At 46.3% G+C, this 13328-nt stretch overlaps 1 protein-coding gene across 1 annotated transcript in view; it reads left to right on the plus strand.

Annotated features, from left to right (window-relative positions):
• GRPR (gastrin releasing peptide receptor) overlaps window positions 1–13328 on the plus strand; it is a 253459-nt gene that overhangs the window by 2819 nt on the left and 237312 nt on the right. The window lies entirely within an intron of this gene.

Here is a 13328-nt window from a genome sequence, read left to right on the forward strand (position 1 = left end):
TATTTATGCACATATAAACACATAAATTACTTAATTTACTCCCATTATCAAAAATATTTTACTATGCACCAGCTTCAGCTAAGTGTGTGCAAGAATTCACAGTATATGCATATATGCATTTTTTTATTTTCTGCTGACTGTCTTGTGATACAGGGGGCAGGGAAAATAGGAGTACATTTGACATTTATTAGTAAAAAGTTAGTGATCATTTGAAATCCAGACAAGTGTAATTGTGTTTTTTTTTTTTTTTTTTTTTTTTTTTTTTAAGATTTTTATTTTTATTGTAAACATAAGTCATCACAATTCTTTGAAACATTACAGATATAAGGTAAACACAGCAATCACAAAAAAGATATCTCACATGGCATTAACATGACATAAATATTGCATAATTAGACCAGGCGTTCGTCTCCATTCCCAATAGACCTAAAGATCAAACTATAACTTAGTGGAAGGTGAAATGAGGAGTGAATAGCAGTGTTCACAGATTGAATGAATCGTGATCAGATGGTAAAGTAAGATTTTGGCGTTTATCTCGCCTTTTGTTCTGCTTTCTTTAAAAGCGGAATTACGCTAGTAGCTAGTTATCCTGTGGGTATTGCCTGTATAAGCAATGGAGCGGAAGCAAGGGCCAACGAGGGCCACCGCTCCAAAGAAGTGAAATCAAGCTTCAATCATCTTTGTAGTGTCGTGGGCGAAAGTACCCCCTATGGGGGGGGAGAGGGTAGTATGTAAGGGGGGGGGGGGGAGGGGAGGGGGGGGCTCATTGAGTGGGAGGGGGGGGGAGGGGGGGTGAGGGAGGGGGGAGGAGGGTGGACAGATCATCCCGTACCCGGATCAAAGGCCTGTGGTACTAAGGGGGCAAGAAGTCCTAGGATTTAGTTCTGAGACTCTGCAGGTAGGCTTCCCAGGGTTCCCAAACAAGACAAAAAATTTCCGACTTGCGCCGGATTCTGTAGACATAGTCTTCCATGGACTTGACATAATTCAGGTATTCCAAGACACTCTGCCACTTTGGGGGGTGCACTTTTTTCCAGTTCCTGGCAATTGTCATTTTAACTGAGGTGAGTATGTAGATAAGAAGGGTTCTCTGGTGCGGAGGCATTTTCTCCAAACCCAGGTGTAGGAGAGCCATTCCAGAGTCTTTTATCTCTGGGAGACCCATCAAACCACAGATCTTACTGGTCTTATCCCAAAGTGACTTTAGGTTAGGACAAGTCCACCAGGTGTGCAGTGGGGTGCCAATGCCACCACAGTTCCTCCAACAGGTTGGAGGGTGATTAGGGTAGAGGGTTTGCAATCTGGTCGGGACCAGATGCCACCTAGTGAGCATTTTAAAGTAGAGTTCGTACATCGTGGTGCAATGTAAGGCGGCCTTGGTTGTAGCAATAGCCAATGTCCATTTCTTAGGTGAGTATACCTTTTGCAGCTCTGCCTCCCAGGAGAGCATATGTCTCGTCTTAGGAATTACGGGGGGAACCAGTAGGCAACGATAATGTGCCGTGAGGGGTTTATAGGTCTGAAGGCCCGTTTTCCATCGCGCTTCCCAAGCTGTAAGAGGCCGTGGGGCATCACTCAGGAATCCCCAGGCTTTCAGTAGAGATCTTAGTCTTAGGAGTTCAAATGTCAGTTGCCTCGGGACCTCAAAGTTCGCCACCATCTCTTCTTGTGTTAGAAGCCGATCTGCTACATAAAAATCGCCTACTGTCAAAATTCCGGCCTGCCGCCATAAGTTCAGTCTCATATTGGGAAGGGTCTGAAGTATGGGGAGTACAGGTTGGATAGGAGAAGGATGGGGGGCGATCTGAGTGTGGTGTCGCAATTTATACCATAGCATTTGGCATCCTCTAACAATTGGATTAGAGATGGTGTGAGCGGTGGCGAGATGCGGGGGAAACCACAGCAAATCAGCCAGATCTATATAGGCGGGTAATGAAGCCTGTTCCAGGTCCCTCCATCTCGTGGGGGGGAGGTCTCGTCCCCAAGCAGAGACATGAGAGATCATAGCCGCCTCATAGTACACCTTCACACTTGGTAATCCCAGCCCTCCCTGATCTAGGGGGGACTGTAAGATTGAGGCCGCTACTCTGGGTTTCTTGTTGTTCCAGACGTATCTGTTAAATAGGGTCTGAAAGTTTTTCAGTAGTTTATCTGGGACTGGGAGGGGAATACATCGCATAATGTATGTTAGCTTGGGAAGTAGCATCATCTTCAGGGCCGCGATTCTACCCATCCAAGAGAGTTCGTCATATTTCTTTGCTCTCAGATGCTTGTCTACGGTCTTCAACAAAGTGTGGTAGTTCTCATGAAGAACCATCTCCTTATCGTAAGATAAGAAGACACCTAGGTGCCGGATACCTTTGGTGGACCATTTGAAAGAGTATTGCTGTCGCAAAGTTCTCTGTTCTAGATGGTCCAAATGAATCGGGAACACCTCCGTCTTGGTTACATTTATTTTGTAGTTAGAGAGCATACCGAATCTTTCAATAAGTGCCATCAGCGGCGGGAGCGATAAGGTCGGCTCTGTGATGAAAAGTGTAAGATCATCCGCGAATAGCGCCACCTTTTGAACTGAATCATGCAGCAGCAGACCTTGAATTTGGGTGTCCTGTCTGATGGCTTCCGCCAGTGGCTCCATGACCATCGCAAAAAGGAGTGGCGACAGGGGGCATCCCTGCCTCGTCCCATTTCGTATGTGTATTTTGGGGGAGCAAAAGCCCAACCCCTTGACCACAGCCGTGGGGAGGGTATAGAGGGCCGCTACGGCCCCACAGAACGAGAGCGGGACCCCAAATGTTCTTAGAGTCTCAAACATATATTCCCATCTCACCCTGTCGAAGGCCTTTTCGGCATCTAATGACAGGGTGAGAAGGGGCAAGCCCATGTCATGCGATTCAGCGAAGATGTTCAGCAGTCTACGGGTGTTGTCAGTGCCCTGTCTGCCTTGGACAAATCCAACTTGGTCTAGGTGGATTATAGAGGGGAGGTGTTTCCCTAGTCTCGTCGCGAGAACTTTAGAGTATATCTTAATGTCCACGTTGATGAGGGAAATAGGTCTATAGCTCCCACATTCCTTGGGGTCTTTTCCTTCTTTAGGGATGGCCATGATAGTAGCCTCCAGGAATTCTCCTAACATCTTTCCTCTTTTAGCCACATCATTGAACAGTCGGAGCAGAAGAGGAGAGAGAAGAGACACAAAGGTTCTGTAGAAGAGGGTGGAGAAGCCGTCCGGACCAGGAGCCTTATGAGGCTTAAGGGACAGGACGGCAGCTTTCACCTCCTCCAAGGTAAATGGTCTATCAAGGTCTGCAACAGACTCCTCACTTAGCTGTGGTAATCGCAACTTGGTTAGAAATTGCCTCAACTCCCCACCGCTCACCGGTGGGTCATTGGCACCGCTGTCTAGGTCGTAAAGAGCAGCGTAATAGTCCGAGAAGGCCTGGCCAATCTCCTTAGGAGAGCAGACCATGCCCCGAGCAGAATTGATGGCCGGGATCCTACTGGCGACCGCCCTGTTACGAAGTTTACGAGCTAAGAGCCTATCGGCTTTGTTCCCTTTGCTGTAATATATTTGTTTTAATTTGAATATTTTGGTTTGCACTCTTAAAAGCTCTCGTTTATTGATCTCAGCCCTTATTGCACCCACCTGGGTGGCAAGAGCAGGGTCCGGGGCTTTTTTATTGGCCATCTCCAGGGATCTTAGTTCGGTATATAATTTAGATAAGGGAATCCTATGGACCTCCTTCCATTGGGCCTTTTTCTTTATGAAATGGCCTCTCAGGTACGCCTTAAGGGTGGCCCAGACTATTTCAAGACTCGTATCTCCAGTGTCATTGTGTGTTAAGAAATCTAGAATGATTTCATTTAGGAGTGGAACCTCTGTTTCTGTGAGACACTGGTCTGGGAGTTTCCAAGACGGCCTACAGTCAAGGGACTGTAAGGCCAAGAGTTGGGCACTGACCATATCATGATCCGACCATGGACAGGGCCTGATCTTTGATGCGGCGAAGTTGTCGAGTGTCCATGAGTCACAAAGCAGATAATCTAACCGAGAATATGAATTATGGGGCACCGAATGGTGTGTGTAATCTAGTTCAGTCGGAGCTAGGCATCTCCATACATCAAACAGTCCAAATTGATACATGAGCCGTCGGAAGGCCATTGATAGAGAAATTAGGTTACGGTCTGTTGGGTGGCTTGTGTTCCTTTTCTTGTCTAGCACCGGGTTCCAGACCAGGTTCAGATCGCCCCCCATCAAGAGATGTCCTCTCTTGATTGAGTCTAGCTTGTGTAGGAATTTTCGGAGAAAGGGGATCTGTCCCGTATTCGGGACGTAAATGGATGCCAGCGTGTAAAGGGCTCCATTCAGGACACAGACCATGATAAGGAACCTACCCTCGGGGTCTCGTTCTATGTGGTCAATCGTACAAGTAACATCCCGGTGGATCAATATGGCAACTCCTCTCTTTTTTTCCGTATAGGAGGCGAATTCACAGATCGGGTATAAAGGGGAACTCCTGGGCTGCCTAGAGCCCCTTTCCCAGTGAGTCTCCTGCAAAAACATTAAATGTATTCTGTGGGCAGATAGGTAATTAAACAGAAGACTCCTTTTGGTAGGCGAATTAAGGCCCTGGGCGTTCAGGGTGGCAGCCAAAACGGGAGCCATTGTATGGGCGGGCGCCACCTGCGTAGTCGATGAGGACCTCAATCGCGGGTACGGGGGAAGGGTTTAATGCGGGTATCGCAAATAAGTGGGAACAAGGGAATGTGGGTAGGAAAAAGGAGGGGGCCAGGGGTTGGGGCACTCCAGGCCACGAACAGGACGTCTTGATGGTCAAACGCTACTAGCGAATATTGATGTGTATATAGACACTATCACAATGAGTGATCTCGCAACTAAGAGTTGGAGAGCACAACTATAGGTATGGGGGGGGAGAGGCCGGCAAAGATAGCCAAGCCCCAGTCGGTCAGTTTAAAACGTGCAAGAATAGGGAGAGCGAGAGAGAGGGAGAGAGGGAGCCAGGGTAAAGCTCCCCTCCCCCCTCGCCCACGCCCCCAGTCACTATTGCAATTTTCTCGCTATAAGCGAGGGTCTTGTATCATGTTACTGTAATAAGTGAATGTCACTATCTCTGGTATAAGGCTAAGAAAGAAACTAAGGTGCGGGGAGTCTAATCTCAGTTCTGTAAAAATGAAGTTTGAGGGAGAGAGTAGAACGGGAGACTCGTGCGTTAGACTATATGTAAGGTTCTCCATCTATAGCGTCTCCTCAGGAGAGGTTGAGTGCATACGGGGTACCCGTGTAGGAGAGGGTGTCGCTGGCCCCAAGTATTCTACTATTATGTACATAGGAGGTAGAATAAAGAGCTTAGTGCAGAAGAGGAAAAGCAACAATAAACAACATCAACATCTATGTAAACAGTCAATAGAAGATGGCCATCGTCAGTACGCTTGGGCTTAGCTTTGGAGGGGTGTCAATCTTATACTTTAGGGCTAGTTGCACATGTGAGTCTGACAATCCCCAATTTGGGAGCTAATCTAATTCCTGGGGGATCAGGTACCGAAGGGGGGGACTGTTATTTTAAGTGGCATGAGATCTACACAATCGATGGGGCAAATACTGGGGAGGCTTATGAGTATCTATAAATAATGTACTCAACCTTAGAGTTATTGGTCATAGATGGGAATTGGGAAATGTGCGACTCCTGACGATAGCCATCAAACCCCTGAGAGATATATATATAAAAATCAGTTGTAACAGCATCAACGTGGGGACCTAATGGTCGCCAGGTTGAGGACTCTAGGCAGATAATGGTTTTTGTACTTCTGATATAACTTGAGGTACATACATAACTAACAGTAAAAACAAGAACAGGGTAAACATTAACAACCTAGGTACAAAGAACATCACATAGCATCACATAATGATGACCATCAAACCAGAAGGGCCAATTTAGGGATTAAATAGGTCCTGGGACTTAGGCTGCTATTAAACGGATGGTGAATACCATATGGATGTTCCCCTGATTCAACTCCTGCCTTTTCCTTTTAAAAAGAAAAACAGCTACTCCAGAAAATATGGTTTAGAGGGACAGGGGTCTTCAAACAGGTGTATTCTATTTTAATTCTAGGGGGTATGTTACCCAGGGCGGGGGTGCAAGGTTATGCGCTGTACATGCTACGGGTTAGTTATTCTACTAAACAAAAGGCTAGGGCAAGCGCACCTCTATACGATACGCATCAAAGCATTGGGGTAATAATAGGGTGGGGGGTTAGCTCCCTTGCACTGCATTAACTAATCTAGTGAAGGTGGGCAGACTGGGGTGGGAGTGTAGAGCTGTTGTTAATGTGCTCTGCTGCCGAGGGATATCCCTTCAATGTGATTAGGGCATGTGCCTCAGTAAGCGATGATCTTCTGAGTAGGATGCCAAAACATAATAAGTCCCAGGGAACACACAACTTGACTGACCTGAACAAAATAGTTAAGTACAATTTACGAATAGTTACAAGCACAAGGGAGTAGGTTAAGAGAGGGGAGGAAAAAGGAGGGAGAGGAGAAGAGTGGTATAGTAAAGAAGGAGAAGGAGAAACGAAAAGGGGGAGGAGGGGAGACGAGGAGGAGAGACAACCAAAGAACAATGTAACAACAATGTAAAGAGAGAGGACATCCATTATGTCTTAGCAGTCTCACCAATCTTCGTGTACCCTCGGCACACACGAGTCAGTCTCTGTAGAAGTAGAGAGTCTCTCAATTGTAAGTCCCCAATTGGGGAGACAGTCATATGCACATCAGAGCAGTGACCAGGATGGAGTATCTCACGAGGGAGCGTCTCTAGTCTTAGATATTGTAGTATTTCTCTGGTCACTACTGGGTCTCTGTGGAAGGGAGCCCCACTCAGGGGCTGATGCTCTCAGGCCTCTACCAGGTACAACTGCTTGGGGTGGTATTGGAGGATCTTGTGGCAGTAAGCCCCATCTTTGGAGCAATTCCCTTGCCTGTTGAGGCGAGGATGCTGCATATTGCTGTCCATCTTTGTTGATGTAGAGCTTAACGGGGAAACCCCATCTGTATTTAATGCCCTTGTCTCTCAAGATTTTAGTGTAGGGTTGGTAGTGTCTTCTGATCTGGAGAGTGTGTGGAGAGAGATCCTGGAATACCTGAATGTCAGCATATTGCTCTGGGAGTGATTTGTCCCCCGCCAGGGCCCTCAGAAGTTTCTCTCGAAACGTGTAATAATGCAGGCGGGCGACAACATCTCTTGGTTTGTCGCCCTCAGCCGTCCTCGGCCTCAGGGCTCTATGGGCTCTATCAAGTAGCATCTCTTGCTCGTTCTCCTGACCAAGGACTGCAACAAAAAAGTCGTGGAGGAATTTTTCAAGTTCCTGCGGGGGGACAGTTTCTGGGATACCTTTCACCCTGATATTGTTGCGGCGAGTCCTGTCCTCAAGATCCGCAAGTTTAAGCTCGAGGTCAGTGATCTGCTCTGCCAAACTCTGTGAGTAATCTAAGAGGTTGCCGTGATCTACCCTGAGATCTTCCTGTTTGCGTTCCAACGCGTCAGTTCTTTCACCTATAAGGGCAATGTCCCTTTTTAGATCAGCATGTCCCTTATCAAACTTCTTGGAAAGAGAATCATGGTGCGAGGCCAGGAGCGACCTAATAGAGTCCATTAAGTTGTTATCAGTATCTGCATCTTGGTGCTGTAAACGGCTCATGGCCTGGGATATAGTTGTTCTGATGCGAGCATCATTAAGACTGCTCGTGTCTGAGGCATCCTCTTCCGAGCCTGATTGTTGTCTGGATGTATGTTGGCTGAAGTGGTCCGCCACTGTTCTCTTTGGGGTTTTGTGAGAGTTTTGTTTTCTTTTAAAGGATTGCGGCATCTTGTACTTTTGCAATTGTAGTGACATGAGATATGGAAGGCAAATAGTGGAGAAAGAGAAATACTGTTTTGCACTATAAAGAAATCTGCTGTAAGGCCGACTGGGGCCAGGACATCAGTGGAGGAGGTTAGCACATTTTTTTACACAGGTCCTGGTGTCACATATATATTGAGGCTAGGCCGGTTGAGAGCTGGGTCCTGAGGCCCAAGAGTTGAAGTGGATTTCACTGGAACGTGTATTGTGGTCTGGTCTCTCCCCTGGGGGCTTGTCCCCTCAGGACGATGTGGGTGAGGGTATAGGGGTATGACCCGCAGGCAAACTGCGCCGGCGGGAAAGGGAGGGGAGAGACCTGTAGAGTCACAGTTGCAGCTTGTTAAATGTTGGTCTGTGCCAGTAAGGAGGTTGTGTAGAGATCCTGGGAGAATGACACAATCAGTTTTCCCTAAGTAGTATCAGCAGCTCCCTGTACTGAAAGTTTGTGTGTATGAGCAAGCTGCGTGGATTCAGATGAAAGAGACACAGGACATTAGGGCTGATAACCCAGCTGATTTATTTGTGCTCCCTCCCAGGGAGAGCTAATGCAGGCCTTATGGTGAACTGAATGTCCATGTAGGTATAGCCTGGGTCTCAGCTTTATGTAGACAGGGGGATAGTGTCTGTGCTGCAAAGGGCCTTTTTGTTTACGTCTATATCTTCCTCCCAAACACTCTATAGGTTACCAGTGGAAGTGAGCACCGGGTAGTCATTGGTTAGGTAGTAGTCCCAAAGAGACCCCTTCTGTGTGGTAGTCCCTGTACTAAAACGGAGCTGTGTTTATAGGTAGTCTAAGGCCCAAGATGGCGGGTGTTCGTGCCTTTTTCTAAACAACTGCGCAACAGATAGGCCCAGCCACCGCCCGCATGGGCTCTGTCTAACCCAGCAGGCTCTCCCTCTCGATCAGGCAGCACAGGCGCTCACCCCCTGAAGCCCACTTCATAGGTAGCACTAACCTTCGAGGGTCCCGGGTTGCAATCGAGCAAGGCTCCCAGCCGCACGATCTTCTTCCCCAGATGTCTGAGCTGTTGGGTATATGCTCCGGAGCGGATCCCCGACCCTCCGGAGCAGTGCAGATGAAGGTAAGCTGGTGGCTGATCTCCGCGAAAAGGAGCAGAGTCTTTTGAGTACGGCCAGGCGGGACACCCGGTCCCACTGTCTCTATGCAGCGGCTGTCTGGTCTTCTGGGTAAGTGCTCCGGAGCGGGTCCCCGGCCCTCCGGAGCAATGCGGTGAGAGACAGGCGGCTGGTAGTAACAGAGGGTAACAATATCCAGTTCTCCGGAGCGGAGCCCCGACCCTCCGGAGACAGAGGACCTCAGCAGCACGTCCTAATAAAAGTTCTTAGTGGCCGCAAGTTTCCAGATCTCTCCCAGAGCAGTGTAGATATATGTTGCCACAAGCTCGATAGCCACAATCCAGCTTCTTGATGTTAAGAAAAGTCAGCCAGTCTGTAGGGTAAGGTAGTGGGCTGCATATACATACACTTTGGCCCAAATTTATAACAAATTATTCAATTAATAAGGCACTTAAACACTTTTCAGCTCAGGAGCTCAGTTCAAACACGTCCAGGCTGTGCTGCGGCTAGCTCCGCCCCCCTGTTTTTTTTTTATTATGCATCTATTGATTATGCAATTTGGTCCTTTATTAAAAGTGCAAAATGTCCTAATTTAGTAAAGAAAACTAATATATTTAACGTTAAATAATACTATTTTATGTTTATACATCTCTTTACAAGGATATTATATTAAAATATGTCACAAAACACATCAAAAATACAAATAACAGTACAGTTACACTCATAATAACATGCATGAAAAAGTTATTTGGGTTTAAATATGCGAGGTCTCAGGTTAGGGTGACCATATTGCCGCTTTACAAAGGGACACATATGAAAAATACATATGTCAGGGTTCTTATACAATACATTTCTTTAAACAGCCCTGACATATGTATTGTTCATATGTGTCCCTTTTTAAAGTGGCAATATGGTCACCCTATCTCAGGTGTTAGGAAAAAAATACAGGCATTTGCTTGTCTAAAGATATATATACAGTATCTCACAAAAGTGAGTACACCCCTCACATTTTTGTAAATATTTCATTATATATTTCCATGTGACAACACTGAGGAAATGGCTCTTTGCTACAATGTAAAGTACTGAGTGTACAGCCTTTATAACAGTGTAAATTTGCTGTCCCATCAAAATAACTCAACACACAGCCATTAATGTCTAAACTGTTGGCAACAAAAGTGAGTACACCCCTAAGTGGAAATGTCCAAACTGGGCCCAAAGTATCAATATTTTGTGTGGCCACCATTATTTTCCAGCACTGCCTTAACCTTCTTGGGCATGGAGTTCACCAGAGCTTCACAGGTTGCCACTGGAGTCCTCTTCCACTCCTACCTGATGACATCATGGAGCTGGTGGATGTTAGAGACCTTGCGCTCCCCCACCTTCCATTTGAGGATGCCCCACAGATGCTCAATAGGGTTTAGGTCTGGAGACATGCTTGGCCAGTCCATCACCTTTACCCTCAGTTTCTTTAGCAAGGCAGTGGTCATCTTGGAGGTGTGTTTGGGGTCATTATCATGTTGGAATACTACCCTGCAGTCCAGTCTCGAAAGGGAGGGGATCATGCTCTGCTTCAGCGTGTCACAGTACATGTTGGCATTCATGGTTCCGTCAATGAACTGTAGCTCCCCAGTGCCGGCAGCACTCATGCAGGCCCAAACCATGACACTCCCACCACCATGCTTGACTGTAGGCAAGACACACTTGCCTTTGTACTCCTCACCTGGTTGCTGCCACACACGCTTGACACCATCTGAACCAAATATGTTTATCTTGGTCTCATCGGACCACAGGACATGGTTCCAGTAATCCATGTCCTTAGTCTGCTTGTCTTCAGCAAACTGTTTGCGGGCTTTCTTGTGCATCATCTTTAGAAGAGGCTTCCTTCTGGGATGACAGCCATGCAGACCAATTTGATGCAGTGTGCAGCGTATGGTCTGAGCACTGACAGGCTGACCCCCCACCCCTTCAACCTGTGCTGCAATGCTTGCAGCACTCATACGTCTATTTCCCAAAGACAACCTCTGGATATGACGCTGAGCATGTGCACTCAAGCTCTTTGGTCTACCATAGAGAGGCCTGTTCTAAGTGGAGCCTGTCCTGTGAATCCACTGTATGGTCTTGCCCACCGTGCTGCAGCTCAGTTACAGGGTCTTGGAAATCTTCTTATAGCCTAGACCATCTTTATGTAGAGCAACAATTCTTTTTTTCAGATCCTCAGAGAGTTCTTTGCCATGAGGTGCCATGTTGAACTTCCAGTGAACATTATGGGGGATATTTATCAAGCCATCAACCGCATATATGCTGCAAGCTTGATCCGATCTATTTATCTCAAAGCCTACAGACCGGCAAAAGTTGAAATCTGCGACGTAACATACGATCCGCCGGTCTCAATCTGACACAGATTGATGCTTACGTCATTACAGATGTTCCGAATACACATTCAGCACTATGTGACACTTTTTCAAAGTTATCAAATAGTTAACAGGTACGCTCGCAGCTATTTCGGCCCAGCGTACCTGCTTTTCAATCCACCACCCTGGAGGCCGCGGATGCCATAGGAATCAATGGGAGTCTGAAAGCAGCGAAAGCTTATGTTCAATGCTGCCAGATATCCCATTGATTTCTATGGTAGAAAACCAGTTACGTTTACACCTAACACCCTAACATAAGCCCCGAGTCTAAACACCCCTAATCTTCCGCCCGACATCGCCGCCACCTACATAATGTTATTAACCCCAATTCCGCCGCTCTCCGACCCCGCCACAATCTAAATAAAAGTATTAACCCCTATACCGCCGCTCCTGGACCCCACCATCACTAAATAAACATATTAACCCCTGAACCTCTGGCCTCCCACATCACTACCACTAACTAAACCTATTAACCCCTAAATCATCAGCCCCCCACATCGCCATAAACTAAATTAAGCTTTTTTTATTTTGGGTGGGGGGTTATTTTGATAGGGCTATTAGATTAGGTGTAATTCATTTTTATTTTTTATAATGTTTTTTCGTAATTTAGTGTTTTTTATTTTTTTGTAATTTAGTCATTTTTAATAAGGTTAAATAGTGGATTTAAATAATTTGAGTAGAGTTAGGTTTTTTTTTAACATGTAATTTAGTTAATTTAATTGGTAGTTTAATTTAAGTGTAGTATAATAGTTAGGGTAGGTTAATTAGTTTATTTTAATTCTACAGGTAAGTTTTAATTTATTTTAAGATAAAGATGTGGTAATTTTAATTTAAAGTTAGCGGCTTGTTATGTTTAGGGGTTAATAGCTTAATTTAGTTTATAGTGATGTGGGGGCTGGCGGTTTAGGGGTTAATATGTTTAGTTAGTGGTAGTGATGTGGGAGGCCAGAGGTTTAGGGGTTAATACATTTATTTAGTGGCGGCGGGGTCCGGGAGCGGCGGGATAGGGGTTAATAACTTTATTTAGGTGGCGGCAGGGTCCGGGAGTGGCGGGATAGGGGTTAATAACTTTATTTAGCTGGCGGGGTCCGGGAGTGGCGGGATAGGGGTTAATAACTTTGTTTAGGTGGCGGCGGGGTCCAGGAGTAGCGGCATAGGGGTTAATAACTTTATTTAGGTGGCGGTGGTGTCCGGGATTGGCGGGATAGGGGTTAAACAGTTTAGTATAGAGGCTGCGTTTAGTGACAGGGTATAAATAAAGTTGGTAAATAGCCGAATAGACGTGAGATTGATGACTGCTAGTTAACAACAGTACGATGCTCATCGCCCTGTACTTGGAGCGCAGCTTTTTGTCGGCTTTTTTATAAATATGTAGATCGTATTCAGGTCCGCGGTCGTGATATTAGGCGATGTTAGGCGAGCATATTGGTGCCGGTGAATGCTGCATAGTTGAGGCTCTGATAAATATCCCCCTATAAGAGAGTGTGAGAGCGATAATACCAAATTTAACACACTTGCTCCCCATTCCCACCTGAGACCTTGTAACACTAACGAGTCACATGACACTGGGGAGGGAAAATGGCTAATTGGGCCCAATTTGGACGTTTCCACTTAGGGGTGTACTCACTTTTGTTGCCAACGGTTTAAACATTATGTGTTGAGTTATTTTCATGGGACAGCAAATTTACACTGTTATAGAGGCTATACACTCACTAACGGCTAGATTTAGAGTTTTGTCGGTAATGACCCACGTATCTAACGCTGGCTTTTTTTTGGCCGCACCTTTTAAATACCGCTGGTATTTAGAGTTCACGGAATGGCTGGGTTTTCAGTGCGTTAGGCTCCAAAAAGGGAGCGTAGAGCATAATTTACCGCCACTGCAACTCTCGATACCAGCGGTGCTTACGGACGCGGCCAGCTTCA

Source organism: Bombina bombina, chromosome 3 (genome assembly GCF_027579735.1).
Source record: "Bombina bombina isolate aBomBom1 chromosome 3, aBomBom1.pri, whole genome shotgun sequence".
NCBI classification, from domain to species: domain Eukaryota; kingdom Metazoa; phylum Chordata; class Amphibia; order Anura; family Bombinatoridae; genus Bombina; species Bombina bombina.